Raw genomic sequence first — 19,354 nt, 5'->3', positions numbered from 1 at the left:
GTATTCCTTACTTTCAGTACCTAATCATTAATGATAGGTACTATGAAATTTTAAATAAAATTTCTTAACGATTCAAATAAATTTAATAATGTTACATTTGTGACTTTTCATACAATATGTACCTATCTTTATAATTATAAATACTTATTTGGAAATTAATTAATTATTAAATTATTATTTATCTAACGTATACAGAACAATAGGTTTTAACTTATTTCTAGGTATTAAAAGTATATATAATAATAATAGATTGATCAATTGATCAACTATCAGGATATGACGTATAGGACATAGCCACATAGGTAGCTACATTTTGTGTTTTTATTTAAGCGTCCACATGCTTTCAACTTATGAATTTGATTCAACATTAGCTAAGATTAGCCTAGGGATGGTTTTTTGTAGTAAATTTCATCCATGGGTACTTTTGAAAGGTCATTTTTTTATTTTCTCATGATATCATAGTTAGTTATCATTAATTGTGTTAAGTATACAGTCAAAAAGTTAAAAAAATACAACTTAAATGTAGGCACTAATTTAATATATATTACTATTACTATCTATAGTCTGTAGATATTCATTTTTTTGTATTATAACTTAAATTATTAATCATAAAAAACCAATATTCTTATTATTTTTTAATAAAAGAAAAAGAGGTACTAATTTGACCTAGTATAGACAGGAATATTTTGATGTAGGTATTGAAGTTTTTATAGGTTAATATCTTATATACTTAGTCTAAATAAGGCTTGCAGTTGTTGGTTTATTATGATTATTTTATCTTACTTCTAAAAAGAACTTAATACAATTTTCCTACAGGTTTAAATTCATAGAAATTGTATCTAGGTATTGCCAAATAATTACTTAAATAAATAATAGTCTTACAATTACTTTTATAAGTTTATATATATTTTTAAACTTATTTCCTTCTATAATTTTTGTTTTCAAATTATAGAGCTACCAAAATGGTACCTACATGGTTTTTTTTTATTATTATTATTTATTATGGTTTTTTTTTTAACTGTATGAATTACCGTAAGCCATTGAATAAAATATCTGCTAGGCAGCTAAGAAGACGAATAGTTCATGTCAAACAAAATGTTTCTAACAGTTCTAGAATTGTAAAATTAATTAGTGAACCAAAAGTGCAGCGAATGGGTGAAAGAGAAGTCCCACACCAAAATATTAATAATATAAAATATAGCAATCATGAAGGAAATGAAGAATTATCACTTGTTAATAATTCTTTCAATGCGGATAATCATGTTAATCTTTGTGATTTAGAAGGGTAGAACACGATTGAGAACGGTCCTTATCGGCCGTACCTTTTTTAATAGCACGATTGAGAACGTTCTTACCTGCTCACTTTTATGCAACGTTGCCACATTAATTAAAAATAAAAATACAATATACAATATATATAAGATATCCATTTTTTAAGATTAAAAGTAAAAAAAATTATATTTATATACAACATATTTGTCAGCTTAAGATAAAAATTTAAAAAATTTAAATTTATTTACAATATATTTATATATTTTATTTGTCAGCTTAGGATTAATAATTTAAAAAATCAATATTTTTTTCCTAAGTACTTATTTCCGGTTAATTGTAAATACCTTATAATGTCCTTATTTTGTTCAAACTCTTTATATAAATTAATTGTTGAAACAATACGATTATAATCTTTGCTGGCCATGGTTTTTGTAATATTATTTTCAATGGAGTTGATTATTGCCACGGTTTGTGTTTGGGTCTCCTTTAAAACAGAAATTACTGCATGTGTAGGAGGATGTGTGCTGTAAAATTATCGACGATAACTTGTACCTATGTATATATGTATGGTATATATATAACGGCAATAGTTTGAGCGGAAAAGCCTAGCCATGATAAAATTGTTAATGGCTCTAAAATGGCTCTTGTTAATCGCAAGAATTGTCGTACATTTTATACTTACAAAACAACGTTTCATAACACCAAAAAAAGATGCATTTGCATCAAAATCCAATAAATGGCAACGTCGCTAGAAAAATCGTTCTCAATCGTTTGATTTTAAGGTACAAAATATTGTTTCTTTGATCTGCCGACATCGTTCTCAATCGTGTTGCTAAAAAGGTAAAACGTTCTCAATCGTACAACACCGATTTAGAATTACAGATGGGTAACATGAGTAATCATAAGTCTGATAATAATATAGGAGTACAAAATAAAACTTTAAAAGATGAATTGTCTGAGTGGGCTGTTCAAAATAATATAAGATTGAACGCATTATCTCGCCTTCTAAAAATAATTAAATCACATGTGTCAGAAACATTACCACTTGATGCTAGAACATTACTACAAACACCCAGAAAAACTAAAATAAGAGAAGTTTCACCTGGTGAATATTTTCATTTTGGGGTATATAAAGGTATCATGCAATTTTTGAATACACACAGCAAATTTGCATCTCTCAAGAGTGAAATAGAAATTATGGTAAATATTGATGGTTTGCCAATATCATCCTCGTCCTATAGTCAAGTATGGCCAATATTATGTTCTATTTTTCAATATAACCATGTTTTTATGGTTGGTTTGTATCATGGAAAGGACAAAAGCTCTAATGACTTTTTATCAGATTTTATTCATGAAATTCTTGATATGACTATAAATGGAATATTTTTTGATGGAAAAACATACGGTTTCAAAATTAAAGGCTTCTTGGCAGATAGCCCAGCAAAAAGCTTTATGCTTTGTGTGAAGCGGTGGTTATTCCAGCTGCACAAAATGTATGACTGAAGGGGAATATGTTGAAAATCGTATTTGTTTCCCTGATAGTAATGCAAGTCTTAGAACTAATGAGCAATTTGCTAATTATGAGGATGAAGACTATCATTTAGGTGAAACTTCCTTACTTCAAATACCAAATTTAGGACTGGTAACTTGTGTACCATTTGACTACCAACATTTAATTTGCCTAGGAGTCACTAAAAAGCTTATAACTTTATGGCTAACAGGTAGTCTAGGAGTAAGGCTGTCTTTCAAAAAACATGAAGCGATTTCTTCAGATATAAAAAAATATATCATACCTTATGTACCATTGGAGTTCCAAAGAAAACCACGTGCATCAAATATGTTTAGGCAGTGGAAATCAACTGAGCTAAGGATGTTTTTGTTATATTATGGTACTGTTACACTGAAAAACCATTTAAAAAATTATATATTTCAACATTTTTTATGTTTACATGTTGCCATTCGATTGCTGTGTACAAATAAATATTGTTATATACCTCAGTATTTGGAATATAGTAATAGTTTATTGCGCCATTTTGTAGAAACTTTCAAAGATATCTATCGGGTTCACTATGTTTCGCATAATATATATGCTCTTGTTCATTTGGCAAAAGATGAAGAAATGTATGGTTCATTAGATAATTTTTCTACATTTCGGTTTGAAAACTATATGCAAAAAATTAAAAAAATGATCAGAAAAGATGACAGGCCCCTGCAGCAAATTAGTCGAAGAGTAAATGAAATAAATTCTTGTTCTCTTAATATGAATTGTGACTGTGATTCAACTATAGATTATACATATGGAAAACAACATTACGAGGGACCTTTGCTCTTAAGTACAAAGAATCCACAGTATTCAAGTATCAAGTGCAAAGCTTTCACTCTAATTCCTAATGATCCTAAAAATTATTGCTGTACTTTACACAATGGTGACATTTTAATAATAAATAATATTGCTCATCTTAATGAAAATAATTGTAAAGTCTTAATTGGAAGAAAATTTTTGAGGTTAAATAATATGTTTGAAATACCATGTAAATCTTCTTTATTGGATATTTACATCGTAGAAAAGCTTTCTGAACAACTGTTTTGGCCAATAGAAGAAATTCAACATAAAAATTGTCTTTTTGCAACCCCTGAAAATTTAGCTTTTTTGCATCAATTCCTCTAATGCATTCAGACATTTAAGGGTTAATCTCTAAAAAATAATGTGAAAAAAAACCTCAATGTTTATTAATTGTAAATATATATACACAAGATAGGTACACACTTTTAAAGATATTATGTTTTTAAATTAACAATTTTGTCATATTTTTTTATTATATTAATGATAATCCTTCATGTTGTTTCCAGGAATTTTGTAATTGTAGAATTTGAAGATGGACTTCAAATTGTTTGTAAACATTGGAAAAAGAATAATGATTTCTTTTATCCCGATGGTATAATTAATAAAAACATATACTATAAATTAGTTTCAAAAATGGTTTCTCCAGACTACCAACCAGAAAAATGTAAATGGTCACTACACAGTTTTATAAAAATCTATGGTTCTGATGGTTAGTATTTTTTTTTTTTTTTTTTTGAGATTAATGTCTTATGTCGTGGAGTAAAAAATATCCAATAGAATGCCACTTTTTTTTGGCATGCCATAAGACATATTTTATGATTTTATGTTTTTCTCATATGGGTTAACATTATCTAGTTATAAACTTTAATTATTAATCCATATTAAAGATATGTTGATAATAGTGTACATAATAATTGTTAATAAACATTTGCCTTTTGTGATGAATGGTTTTACAGATGTATTTGAAAAGGCTGTAAAAAAATTACAAATTGCAGAAAACTATAGTGATGTAAATACTGATACTGATATAAATAATGCCAAAAATCAACGTCGCATAAGGGCCCATCATTTCTTCAATAGTTAACAAATGTTTAAAATAACTATTTATTTATAGTACCGGCTACATAAATATGACAGGTTTGACTACCCCCGAAAAAAATCCTGGATACGGCCTTGTATAAATATATATAGGTATATATTATTTCGATGTGTTATAAAGAAACAATATGAGTGATGGGAGGGGGATGAATCCCCTTCGCCACCCCTTCCCCTCACAAATACGCCCTTGCGTCATGCTTTAAGTGGTCGAGTTTTGTCACTATAGATATATTTCATATCAGTTAGGTTGGCGTAGGTAGTGGTTAGGTTAGGTCCCATTTAGTTGTAGGTAGATGTTTCTAATCATGGCTCCACTGCTATGAATAACATGTGTTTCCATAAGGAATGCACGGTCACCCTTAAATTTTTGCATTTTTTTCGATATCTTTTTTTATCCTCCGTCATATCACGTTATGGGACCTATTTTGGAAGCCTACTGGCCCGATAATGAAATAGTTCCTATTCAAGTCATTTCCGGAAGTCCTCGGGAGGCGGACATTCGTAATTACAATCAATAGCCCGTGGACGTCCCATTTACAGCCTAAGACTTAAAATGGCACAGCCCAGGAAGTTCCTGTTGTTTCTGAAGGGACATACTTAATATGTCCTTAGAACTTACTTGTGTTGTTAGGGCAGGTAAAAGTAAATATATGAAAACATAATTAGTAATTACAAATGATAAATAAAAAAAAATATATATATAAATTTTCAATATAAGTCAAATTTCACATTATTCTTGTATACAAATAATAAAATGTTGTTAAAGATATAAAATAACGATAATACCTACCTACTTATAAATATATAATTATAGCAATTTTCTTACACGCCAAAAATTTAACAATTTGTTGAACTATTTCATATTGAAATGAGAAATATGTTGCAATAAGTCAATAACCGAAAGGTATGATAATAACATTTTTTGTTTTTTTTTTTTAAATTACGAAAGTATAAACATCAATAATAAAACAATTAACACAGGAAAGGAAAAAAAATAGTACAATTAGAGAACAATGAATAATATGCAGTTTTGATTATTAAATATTAGGTCAATAAAAGTATTACCAGTGGCGGCTCGTGGGTGCTGATGGTGGGGGCACGACTTCAAATAGTATAATACCGCTAATCACAGGTATAATTAATTGTAAATTATATTTTGGATATTTTTATATAAAATAATTAATATATATATTATATTATAATAAAATTACACACAATACACGTATTATTATTTTATTATTACTTTATTCATAAAATTGTCATGATATATTTTTTTTTATTTGAAAATAATTAATTTATGGAGTTATTTTATGAATAAAATCCATCCGCCTGTTTTTTGTTGATGAAAAATGTTCGATGACTTTTTTATCGAATTCTATATCTTCTGCAATCATTTCACTTTCAATACTAAGAATAGATAAAGCGGTTAGTCTGTCTTCTCACATGGTGCTTCGCAAACAAGTTTTAATTCTTTTTAACGTTGTAAATCCACGTTCAGCTTCTGACAATGTCATCGGAATGACAGCCAACAGTTTAAGTAATTTCAGTACTTCCTTAAATAAATCGTTCATATTATTTGATATTATATAGTTAATCGTAGGAATAATTCCTTTTAATTACCGAAAAAATCATCACGGCTAGAAATAACGTCAAGTTCAGTTCTTAAACGTTCTTTTATAAAGAAAGGATAGCAATGTATAGTTTTTTGTAAATAATCAATTGGGAATTTGTTGTTAAATTTTGGGTGATATTCGTTTTGAAAAAGCAACGCTGTAGTTAGATGTTCGTTGAAACTAAAACGACTTTTTTCTTGACTTATTAAAACATCACATACTTCTAAAGCAATAATTCTTTTCGTAATATTTGGGTCTTCGCTAGTTTTTCTTTTATTTGAATGTGGTAAGTCCGATTGGTTTAAAACTGTTATATAAATTGATGACATATTTTCACGAATTTTATTTATTTCACTTATAAATAATTTTACCGAGTTATTTACTTAAACAGGGTCTGTTTTTCTAGCTTGGACAGAACTATATAAACAATCAACATGTGGCATAATTTTATGAAATATATTCAACCAAAATATAAAATCGGTATCTTCTAGAAGCCTTTTAATACCAGTGGCTTGATTAATTGTTTTAGTTTGTAAAGATATTTCAATTATTTTATCCATATAAATTATCAAGTCTTTTCTGTGTTCAAAAACAGTATTAACGGTTCTTACATTAAAATTCCATCTAGTCTGTACTGTTCTTGGCAAACGAACACCGACCACTTCGTCTGACACTGATACCCTCTGTGGTGAATGAGAAAAAAACACTGGTATTTCCGATAAATTGGAAAAAAATATACGAACCTGCTTATTTTTTGAAATTGATTGTATCATTATGAGATTTAATTGGTGAGCATAGCAGTGAATAAAAAAGGCGAATGGGTACTGTTCTTTTATCTTCACATTAACACCAGCTTTTTGGCCACTCATAACCGCTGCACCATCGTATGACTGAGCTATGAATTTATTAGGTGGTTTTTCTAGAAGTAGATCAATTAAGCCAAAGATAGTTTGCGATAATGCTTCGGCATTATGTCCATTCGGTTTCTCAAAACCCCAAAACCGCTCAACAGGTCGACCTTGTACTTCGTATCTAAGTATAAGAACCAACTGAAAGATATTTGAAATATCAGTTGTTTCATCAACAATTATGGAAATAAATTCTGACTGTTGAATTGCATTTACTATTTTATTTCGACATACTGATAGAATAGAATCCAACAAATCATTTTGAATTGTTTTTGAAGTTCCTCTAAAAACAGTAGATTTTTCAAAATGATCACGCTAACTAGAGTTTAAATCAGTACAAAGGTCAAGAATTCCGCGAAAAACGCCCTGATTTTTTGAAGATGTGTTTTCATCATGACCTCTAAGTGGTAATTTGTGTTTACCACAACATTTAATACAATTTAGAATTTTATCTAGAATATAGCGATTTTTGTCTACTAACTCGTTATGGCGTTGGATACCTATTTTATAACCAATATCAATTTGATGTCTTATATTAACTTTGCCTAACAAATTCAAGTTTGTCGCATTGTGAATATGTTTGAATAAATTTTCATGTTTAATAATTTTTGCATTTAGATGTTGCAAATCAGTGACTCCTATTTTAGTTAGGTATATCTGTTTCACCACCAAAAAGTATACAAGGAAAACAGAAAAGAGCTTGTTTTATTTTACATCCACATAACCATTTATTCTTGAGATATAATGCTGGATTAAAATCCTGAAAATATTCACTTTTTCCTTTTTTTTATTTAGTCTTTAAATCTTTTAATTCTGGTAAAGGCCTTCCATCATTTTTTATTGTTAATTTTTGTTTAAACGTTAATGAAGAAAATTTAATATTTATTAAATTATGAATAGAATTTGACATGTTGAACTAATGAACTAATTAAAATTAAAAACAATATATTTTATACTCACAATACGTATGACTCGTATGAGTGTATGACAACAATATACATCCGACTAGTCGCAGGTCACAGTAGAAAATAGAAATGAATAGAATTAATATTTCGATAATAGCGATAAGCACCCGACAATGCTGTTAATTTTAAAAATAAATTACCCAATATATTAATATTTTACTGTATGGACGACGCTGCCGGTCGTTCAAACGGGCTGGGTACAGTTATCCCAATCGTGATAAGGAAAATGTTTTGTTACCAACCTTGAATATCGAAAAAAATTCCGCATGGGAATTTCATTGGGCTCAAGGTGAGATACTGTACGCCCTAACCTACGTAGTCCGCCGTTAAAAAATATATTATATCCAATGTAAGTTTATAAATAGCGAATAAATAGCAAATATAGGTACTTCTTAATAAATACATATTTATAATAACATCAGAATATTATCTTGATAGGAGTCAGTATATTATAGGAGTATATCCATCGAGATAGATAAACAATACAATATAAATAGTATTGTTTGTCTATTTCGATGGGTACATCACTACAACCATGCTCATTGAAGACCAAAATAACCAAATATATTTTCGAAGTTGGGATAACGAGTTATTTGAGTGGTTTTATATTTTAACACGTCTTCTACAGTTTACACCCGTTTGCACTGAAGTTACTGAAGTCTGATACTACAGTCTACAGTTATACTACACGTCTACACAGTGATACATATAGGAACACCATATACAAAGTATATGGAAACTTTTTATAATGCACGGTCGATACAAACCAGGTAATTTAAAAAAAAAAAAAAAATGAAATAACCCAAAAATGTTGCACTCACTCCATATAAATAACAACAATAGACAAACTAAAAATAGAACAAACTGTAATCAATATGCTGACTTGGTTAGTTGGTTAAATACAAAAATGTACTTGTCTGTGTTTTCTGAAAGTGTATTTTTTAAAATAAACTTCTAAACTGAAGAACTGCCTCTAGAATTATATACTTTGTTATTATATACTTTTTATTATTAATAGATGTTATCATGAGAGTATTTTAGCAATGTCAAATAAACCTATTGAAGATTTTGTGAATAGTAGAATTAACCCAACATATAGATGTATGCAAAATTGGCACGGTCAGTGGAGAGTACTTAACAATGAATCACATACTGGTCACGGAGTAGCCTATGGTAATAAAATATGTTTGTTGCTGCAAAAAAATCTAAAAACTATTCAAACACAGTTTATTTTAAGTTCAAATTTGGATGAATTTACCAAATTAATAACCAAAAATAACAATTTTAGCTTTGGGTTATTGGACACATTAAGAATATGATTTGATTAACTTGGAATTTATTTTATAGATATCTACATTTAAAAAAAAAAAAATAATTACAAATATTTAATATAGTATAACATATCCTAGACTGACAAGCTGCCAAACTGCTCCACTCAGAATCGTTTTTTGTATATTTTATCATTGAATTCAAATTTAATACCATCCATTACAGTAACACACTTGTAACCTACTGTACAGAAGAGTGACATTCACTTACCTGCTATATTTTATTTTTAAATTTATCATGCTACATCAGAATAGTAAATTAGTAAAAGAAATTCAGTAAATTCTTACATTTTCTTAAGTACCTAATTACACATACTTTTTTTCAACTTTTAAAGTAATTAGTATTTATTAGAGCTTATACTTCTTATCTAATTTTTATTAATTTTATTACAACCTACACACATAAAAAGCAAAAAAATACACACCGTAGTATCATTTAACATTTTTTTTACAATGTTCAACCTATATAATAATAATTTAAATGCATTTTTATAGTGCTTTATTTTTGAGTTTTTAAGTTATTTTCCCATTTTTTCAGATTTTTTAGGGCATCAAAATCTCAGTCCTAGTTAAATACAAAATAATAATAAAAAAATAGTATGCTGGCATTCTGGTAACATTTTTTATTAAGTAATAGATAGAAATAATTTTTTTTTTTATGTTTCACTATGTGCAGTCCCCTTATTAATAATATTGTTAGGGTTAATTGTAGTTTATATTTATTTTTCAATACTTATTAATATAAAACTTTCTAACCAGATTTATACTAGCGTTTATGCATGATACACCTAATATTTTATACTTAAATATATTTTCTATATTCTATGGAGACACTTAAACAATTATTGTAATATAAAATACTGTGTTGAGACTGGGGGCCCCCATAATTTAGTACGGGCAGGTACCTAACCTGGAATGACAAGAGGAAGTAAATGCTTACCTTCAACTTATTGTTAAATGATTTAATAATTGCATTAAATTATAACAGGTAGGTATACCTGCTTCAATAGAACACAGTCACCAAAAAAAGAAACCATACAATTTCCATAAAAATGTAACTGATTGTGTACCAAATGCAAAATCTCATTAAATGATTTTAAGTATATATTATTATCATTATTATTATTTGCCGATTGACTGACTTATAAAAAAATTCATATGTATTATATTTCATACTTAATATACCTAATCTTGATCACCTCATTAATAATAAATTACTAAATACTAAATCTAATTCTTAATTATGTTTTTGTTTGGATGTTTGCTATTGATTGAGTGATTGCTGGCTGTAATAATTTAAATATATTTTCGCGCCAAATGTTGAGCCGACGAGACCGGTCTTCATTCTAATAAATAGAATACTTTGGGATTTTTATTTTCAAGGTTGGTACTATGTTATGACATAGTTCTTATCATGATTGGGATAACTGTACCACGACGGTTCAAACCCGTATAATATAACATCGCAGCTTAAACGTACCCGCACGCACAATTTTTAAATTTGATTGAATTTTTTTTTAAATAATTCAAAATAGCCAATTTGTAAATCTGATTTTTAGAAAAATTTTAATGGTTGTAATAACTATTAAGATATTGTCATTTATTTTATACACTTTTTTTAATTTTAGGAAATTTGAATTATTTTCTTCTTTATCATAATAAAATAAACAATAATCATCAATCATCACTGGCTACTAACTATCAGTAATGACTATTATTGATTTATTTTTTCCATAGACCTTAAACTAATAGACGGGCAATAGTAGCAGTTCGAACGATAGGACGAGAGTGCGCTGCATCAGTGTTGCCAGATAAAAATGTCATAAATCTCGAAATTTACTCTCAATAATCCCCAGAAAGCCCCACTATAAAATTTCGCGCTCGCTACGCTCACCAACTCTTATCAGAACTCCAACAGTTAACATATTCTATCAAAATGTCAAATACACAACCACTAAGCCGTCTAAACTCTTTAAATCAAAATTCAAATAGATAATTGAATATTGATACAATTTACAGGTACTACCGTCTACCACGGCCGGTAGTATTATTTTACACTTGAACAGTTTCCGCGCCTACTTTCTGTTGAATGAACCTTTAAATGTTTGGTGAAATAAGATTTAAAAAATAAATGCAATGTTATAATTTTGACAATAATATACAATATACATAACTGGCAGATAATATTCAATAATATAACACAAATGTTATAATTTATTAATAACAAATACATAGTTAAGAAGTTGTCAAATAACAAAAAAATAATAACGTTTACACTAAACTTTGTGAAAGGTAGGTAACTAATATAACATAATATAAAATAAATGTGATTTGTTCTTTCATCTCAGACTTTTTAGTAACTAAATTAAATTAATAAAAAAAGCATACAAAAACAAAATTTAAATATTTAGATAAACAATTTGAAAAAAATATAATTGAATAAAAAAAAAATTCATAGTTAGAAATTGTCAAATAACAAAAAAATATTAACGTTTACGCTAAACTTTGTGTTAGGTAGGTAACTAATAAAACTTAATATAAAATAAATGTGATTTGAACTTTCATCCCAGACTTTTGAGTAACTAAATTAAATTAAAACCACTTGAAAAAATGTAATTTATTAAAAAAAAAAAATAATTCTATTTATTATATATTGAGCTATTCATTTTTTTTATTATTTCAGAATTAATATCAAAGTTAAAACATGATTTGTCTTGATTTTTCAATAAATTTTTACAATGTAAAATTCCTAATTCCTGTAACAGTATCTGTTGATAGTTTATTCCTAATCTTTGTTTTATTTAAATTAAGGGGATTGCAAACGTCCGTTATTTCAATAAAAATATACCAATCTTTTGTCAATCATACCGATGTACCTAGTAATACGATTATACTTTTGAAAACTGATTTGAATTTTGTGTTATGTCTACTTGAGATCGATCAGTCCACTTTTTCAAATTTCGTTCCCCAACTCCTCGAACCTGCTCTTCTCGCCGCCACCATCTCGCCGCCACCCGACTCGCCACCACCCGTTTCGCCGACGGACATCTCGCCGCCACCGTTTCGCCGACGGAAATTTAAAATTTCAAAATATGTTTTCCCAAAGATTTTCATAAATGATTAATCAAAACATTTAAAACCAATGTATAACATGGTAGTGTAGTTTTTCACTGATCATCTTAGCTTATATGTATAGGACTTATAGGTAGGTAGGTATCTACAATGAAAAATAAATTGAATAATTCGAATTTGTAGAAAAACTGTGCTCCTTAATTTTTTGTTAATAATTTTGGACTTAGTGGCAAACATTTTTCCCGATCATAAAGTTTAAAAGTTCAAATTTTGACACAGTTCGTCAAAAAAACACAATTATATTGTAGTTAACAATTCATACAATTATTTTCAATTTTAATAGCTACGGCTTGAAATTGAAATAGGTTTCTTTTATATTGTTCTTATTAAAGAAATTTAAAATTATAATCATATCGAATATCTACACAATATATAAATAGACAATTTTTATAGGAATTTTATATCCAAATTCCTATTAAATTGGTTATAACCATTTTCCAATCTCTCAAACTGTTCTAATTAAAGGTCCTTCTCAACATTAATAAGGATTAAAAATCGCTATCGCGATTAACAGGATTGTTTTAACACTTTTGGCATTTTTTACTCAACACCGAAAAAGAAAATTACAGAAAAATTGATCATAAAGATACTATACTATAAATATTTATAACCAATGATATAATTAATAAATTTGCTTGTACAAAATTCCGCATTTCCGCCATAAAAAAAGTACTTATATTTGATTTATTGTTAGATTTTTGTACATTTAAATTTTGTCATATTTTTATGACCAGTTATAAATATTTCGGATATTTTAAATTTTAATTGTGATAGAAGGTAGGTAACCTGTTACCTGTATATTGTTTACCCGCTTATATATATTAAATTTTAAAAAGTTTAAAATTATTGTTTTTTATGATCTGCATTATTAATTAATATATGAATTTTGTACATGTATGTTTTTATATTATGATTTTTATGAGCATTTGTGGTACCTACATATTACTATAATAATAGTTAACATAGCTCCTACATTTTGTCTTTGGCAGTAAATAGTAAAAGCTTAATATTACCTACCTAATTAATAGATAACTACTTTAAATCATTACATTGATTGTTAATATATGTATATTTATTTAATTATACACAATAAATCTATTAACATTTATTAGATATTAGTACAGCATTTGTACTACCTTCTATTATCAACCAAAATTAAAAATTAATAGGTATGTTTTTAGTTATTATAGACAACTTTATCTATTTACTATAAATTTAAAATTAATTAAGTACCTATTCTACTATGAAAAATAAAATACCACTACACAAACAATGAAAAGTTTTTTTAGAATTTATAATATATATACCTATGATGCATATCTACATATTATATTAGTAGGTAACCTTACCATAGCTCTGATCTCAGTTTTATACTATTTATAAACTTATAACTTACTGTTAATTTATAATTTTTAATTCATATAAATTCATATATTTTACAAATCATCTATTTATAATTGGCTTAAACAAATGTATAGATGAAAGGGCAGACAGATGAGAGGCATTGTTCAATTTAAATGAAGGTAGGTATTATCAAGATACCTAGGTATTGATACCAAAAATCGGTATCTAGTCACTTAATGTTTAAACAATTAAACACATTTAAATTGTTTTAAAGTAGTATATCAGTTCCAGTAAGTAAATAAGTAATACTTTCTTTAAATATCCAAATTATATCTACAACTGTTTCTGTAGTACTTACCTATATCAACCTCTATGTATCCATTACTAAAGTGTAAAGGTGTTAGAACTTGTATCTCAAGATGAAATAAACATAGATGGAAATTGAACCTCTTGAGGGTATAAATTATAATGCCGAAAATACTTGCCATAATCCTGTTCAGACATCACCACAATCTTCCAAAGTAATAAATTATTGTAATTCTTTGTAATTCTTTAATGTTAATGCAGGTAATTAAATAATAGGTATACTTTAATAATTAGATTTTTAACGTATATATATATATATATCTCCATTTATATCTCATACATATACAACCAAGAATGACTGGAAGTAACAATGGTAATATTCAAAATAGATTCAAGAAATCCAAGAGGGGAATATGATACTTAAACGTTATGAATAGAATAATATAAGTGATATGAAAATAAGAAATAAAATGGTTGCCTAATTTAATTATTGACCATGAATTTAAAGAAAGTTTATATGAGACATTATCTTCAGCCCAAATTCAACAGTTGAGTGTTTTCAAACTGAGTCTGAATTTGTTTACTATATATCAAAAAATAAACTAAAATATAAGATTGGCACGAGGTAAATTATATAATAAGAAATTCGCGATTTACAAAACAGTTTTAATGTAAAACAAAATATTTTATACAAAACCATCAAACCAAATGAAGGTTTTAATTTTTAATTTACATTATTTTATTACAACACATTGTTTCTTTTTATTTAAATATTAATATTTCTATCTATTTTTAGGAGTTTTGAATGATATGATAGTTTAGCAAACAAATAATAATGAATTTATAAGACTGTTATCCTAGACAAATTAGCAAAACCTATTGGTTATAGGTACAAGAAATTATTAGAAAGTTGCCAAGAGCTAGAATAATTTATTAGTTATCTGGCCACGAGAGTTGTTAATATGTTTCAGTTGGTTAGACAGTTAGTATAAATAATAAATATTACAATAAATTAAAAAAATTCTGAAGTATTTAAAGTTTAATACCTACTACTTACAATTGAATAATCATTTACAATGAAGCATAATCATTAGGTATATTATAAATCAACATGATTTGAAAGATTCGAATAATAGATTTAAAAAATGGAATATGAAAATTAAAGACATCCTATACAGTACTGTTAGCTGTTATCATTTGTTATAACCAAGGCTCGGAACTTTAGGCATTTGCATATTTGTCTAGAAAGTGCATATCATTAAATATTGTATTTGTATTTATTACAAATATTATATTTATTTATTTATTTATTTATAATGATTAACGCCAATCGGTTTTTATACAAAGTACTTACATACTTATATTATATTATTATATTATTATATTAATATTATATTTATTATTATTATCCTCTTATATTGTTATTTACTTGCTATGTATGTGTATTTATTACAAATATTATATTTATAATAATTATTATATTATTATATTTATTTGTATTTATTTACTTGTGATGTGTAATAAAATGTACTTAAAGTTGTATTGTAACAATCTGTTTATTATATTTTAACCTACCTTAATACTATCCACCAATAAAAAGTTATAGATTATAATTATTATCGGGCTATATAATATACTTATACCTAATAAAAAAAAAAAACAGGCTCAGATCAAAAAATAACATCCGAGTATATGGTAACAAAATGAGAAGCCTTGAAAGTTGAAAGTAATATAATGAGAACCACTATTTAATTCATAGTACTTATACCAAACACCAGGAGCGCTGTTTGCAATGTCATTTTTTCTAACATGGTAGTTGTTCATCTATACCATATTCTTATTTATGACTACGCTCATCTTTCAGTGATGAACAGGGCTCAGAACTTTATGCACCAAAAATCAATGAACGTATGCAATAAAAAAACGCAAATATGCAGTAAAATATGCATTTATTATTTTATAAAAAGATACATTTTAAAGTTTAATTATAAAAAAAAATTATTTTTGAATCATAAATATTTTATTCATATTTTTATTTTGAATCCTAAATTTAAAAAAATAGAATTTATCAAATACAGTGATTATTAAATCATGTTAAGTATTAATTGCTATATTTACATGAATTACACTGAATGATAAGATGCTTTTTTATATTTTCGAGTTTAAATGATCGTCTGTTGTGGCTCAGAAGGTTTTTGTAAACAAAAAATGATCTTTCGACATCCACGGACGTAATTGGTGCGTACTTGTAGAAAATAAGGTCATTTGTTGTCAGATCTTCAAGAAGACCATCCATGGTGGAGATTGATCCACTAAGTATTGACGAGATTTGTTTAAGCGTCATTAAACCAATATTTTTAGATAAAACCGTAAAAATAATGAAACGTCGTCGTGTCTTATCTCATCAGGCCATAAAATGCTTAAAGATTTGTCAAAAAGTTTACTAACTGTAGAGTGATTGGTCTTTTCTAGTGCTTCAGTATTCAGTAAAAAAATTTGACCAGTATCCTCTTCCAAAGTCCCTATTATTAGATTTGCTATATACCGACCTTCTGCATCTGTTGTTTCATCAAGTGATACCCAAATTTTTCGGTCGAAAACATGTTGTCTAATTTTTTCCATCATTTCGTTGTAGCAGTCGTCTAAATAGAATTTTCGAAGTACTGATTCTGTGGGGACATCTCTTCCAGAATAATCTTCCAAAAATTTCCGAAACTCTACATTTGATAATTTATTAAGTGGTATATTAGCAGATACCATACCTTTGCATAAATCCAGGTTGAACTTCGATTTTTTAGACGATAAATCATTGGTTAATAGTGGTTGGCATTTGGTCTCTTTTTGATCTTCTTTACGTTTAACAGAACGCAAATATTTTTCTGTTTTCGAGTGCTGTATTACACTGGATCTTCTTTCAGAATCTACTTTCGTTTCGCAATATTTGCAAAATAATACTCTAGTGTCAATACTAAAAACATTTTTTACCGAATTCGGACACGAAAGTATTTAAACGACTACTTAAATTTTTTTTTTCTTTAGGCATTTTAACTTTTGTCTGTCAAATAATAAAATCACAATTTTACGTGGCACATAAACGGTAATCGAGCACAAGCGAACACGGAACAATACGATATACGAACGTCGAACACACTAAATTTATTAAAGTTACAAGACCACCGTTATCGAATATGTTTTCGATACACGAACGCACACATACTTACATACACCTCAGTATAAGTGGTACAACACAATACAATTGGTATATGGGTATTTTGTTAAATTTTATCTAACCAACGACGTTGACATAAATATAATACATAAAAACCTGGTCGGTCATTACGATTACGAGTTATGGCCAATTCTTATTTCTTAGTATAAACACTTTTAACGATACGGGCGAGCGTCACCGATTACAATAGTGACAGCTCTTAGAAAAAGGCAACGATGTGCGGAGACTTTTTAGTTGTAAATCATTTAATTTACAAATTTACAATATTCAATTATTGAAAACTTGTATATTGTTGATTTCTAATACGTTTTTAACATAAAATGCATTTATATACCCAAAAAATTTAAATATGCAAAATCATATAAATTTACTAAAATATGCAATATAAATTTTTGTATTTCAGTTGTATGGTTTATGAAATGAATTTGTATCGAATCAGATTTTAAATATGCCGCTTCCTGAAAAAGATGCAAATGCATAAAGTTCCGAGTCCTGGTGATGAATAATGCACCCATTTATAAGGGGAAAATAGGCACTGTCCCTGAAGAAGGGATAACAATGTTATTTGTATTACCAGAAATTAAATAGTAAACTATATGTACCTACTTAGTACTAATACTATATACCTATAAAATTAATTATATTGATATGTATGTAAATACATTTAAATAATAGTATAAAACCTATGTTTTCCTTTTCAGTACACTTAGGACTGGAACAACATTTTTGATGGATGGTACATTTAGTGCTGCTCCATCATTTAACCGGGAGTGTCAACAGCTTTATGTTATAATGGGTATAACATTTAACACCGTGAGTTATACCTATATATAGTTATATTAATTTATACAAATATTGTAAATTACAATATGATAATCATTGCTTACCTTAGGTAAACCAATAAATCCATTTGTAAGATGTTTTTCTTATTAACTAATTATTCATAAATATCATATCCAAGTATATTGAGCTTATTGAGGTACATAACACAGTAATTAGGAAAGGGAGGGAAGGAGGATAGACATTGACAAAAAACTAAATGTTCAAGTACAGCAGTAAGTGGTAGCAAGGAATACTTATATTATAAAACCCCTCATCCAACTATGTATACATTTTTAATTATAAAATATTTGTGTTTTAGGGTTTCCCAGTAACATTTGCATTGATTTCAAGAAAGAAAGTGAGGGCGTATAATGCTTTGTTTAAAAGGTTGTTAGAAATTGAGCCACAATGGACACCACAAACAATTATTGTGGATTTTGAAAGAGCCGCAATGGTTTCATTGAAAACAATTTTTAATAATGTGCTCTGTGGAGAAAAGTAGGGGAATTCAGTAAGTTTATAAATATTTTTGATACCTAGTTAAATTAATATGTAATAAACAAACTTAAATTTATTACAGGAGTCAGGAATGATAGAAATGTGTACTGGACATCGAGGTGTGTACGACATTATTCATATGTTAATGGCATTACCGCTGTTGCCTATGGATAAAGTGATGGAAGGTTTTGTCTCTATAATAGATTTTTATTCAGAAAATGTCGAAAATAATTTACCAGAGGAAAGCTGTAGAAAATTTGATTGATATTTTCAATATTATAAATCAACATGGCTCCAAGGTTTGTAAATCCTGATAAATATTAAAAGATGACATCGGGAGTTTGCTGCATTACAATTTAACATAATTTTAATTTCAATTGGTCAATTACTAATTTACTTGTCCAATCGTTTACATGTATAGGCTAGTTGTAAAATTGTTAGGTGAAATGTTAATATTAATAGTTGCGAACTTGGTTTAAGTATTTAACACATTTT

The 19,354-nt window shown here is 27.5% G+C and overlaps 1 long non-coding RNA gene and 1 pseudogene across 1 annotated transcript; both read left to right on the top strand.

The window, feature by feature from the left end:
- The first annotated feature begins 2,163 nt into the window (after positions 1-2,163).
- On the top strand, positions 2,164-3,940 carry LOC149061122 (uncharacterized; annotated as a pseudogene).
- A 13,511-nt stretch (positions 3,941-17,451) lies between these two features.
- On the top strand, positions 17,452-19,276 carry LOC149061121 (uncharacterized). Its single transcript, XR_016189852.1, has 5 exons — positions 17,452-18,126; positions 18,241-18,352; positions 18,432-18,594; positions 18,681-18,872; positions 18,942-19,276. It is a non-coding gene; the product is annotated as an uncharacterized LOC149061121 (long non-coding RNA).
- The last annotated feature ends 78 nt before the right edge of the window (positions 19,277-19,354 follow it).

The sequence above is a fragment of the Diuraphis noxia genome, unplaced genomic scaffold (assembly GCF_037042655.1).
Source record: "Diuraphis noxia isolate RWA-SAM2 unplaced genomic scaffold, SU_Dnox_SAM2 contig0001, whole genome shotgun sequence".
NCBI classification, from domain to species: domain Eukaryota; kingdom Metazoa; phylum Arthropoda; class Insecta; order Hemiptera; family Aphididae; genus Diuraphis; species Diuraphis noxia.
This window is presented reverse-complemented; position numbering and strand designations above follow the sequence as displayed.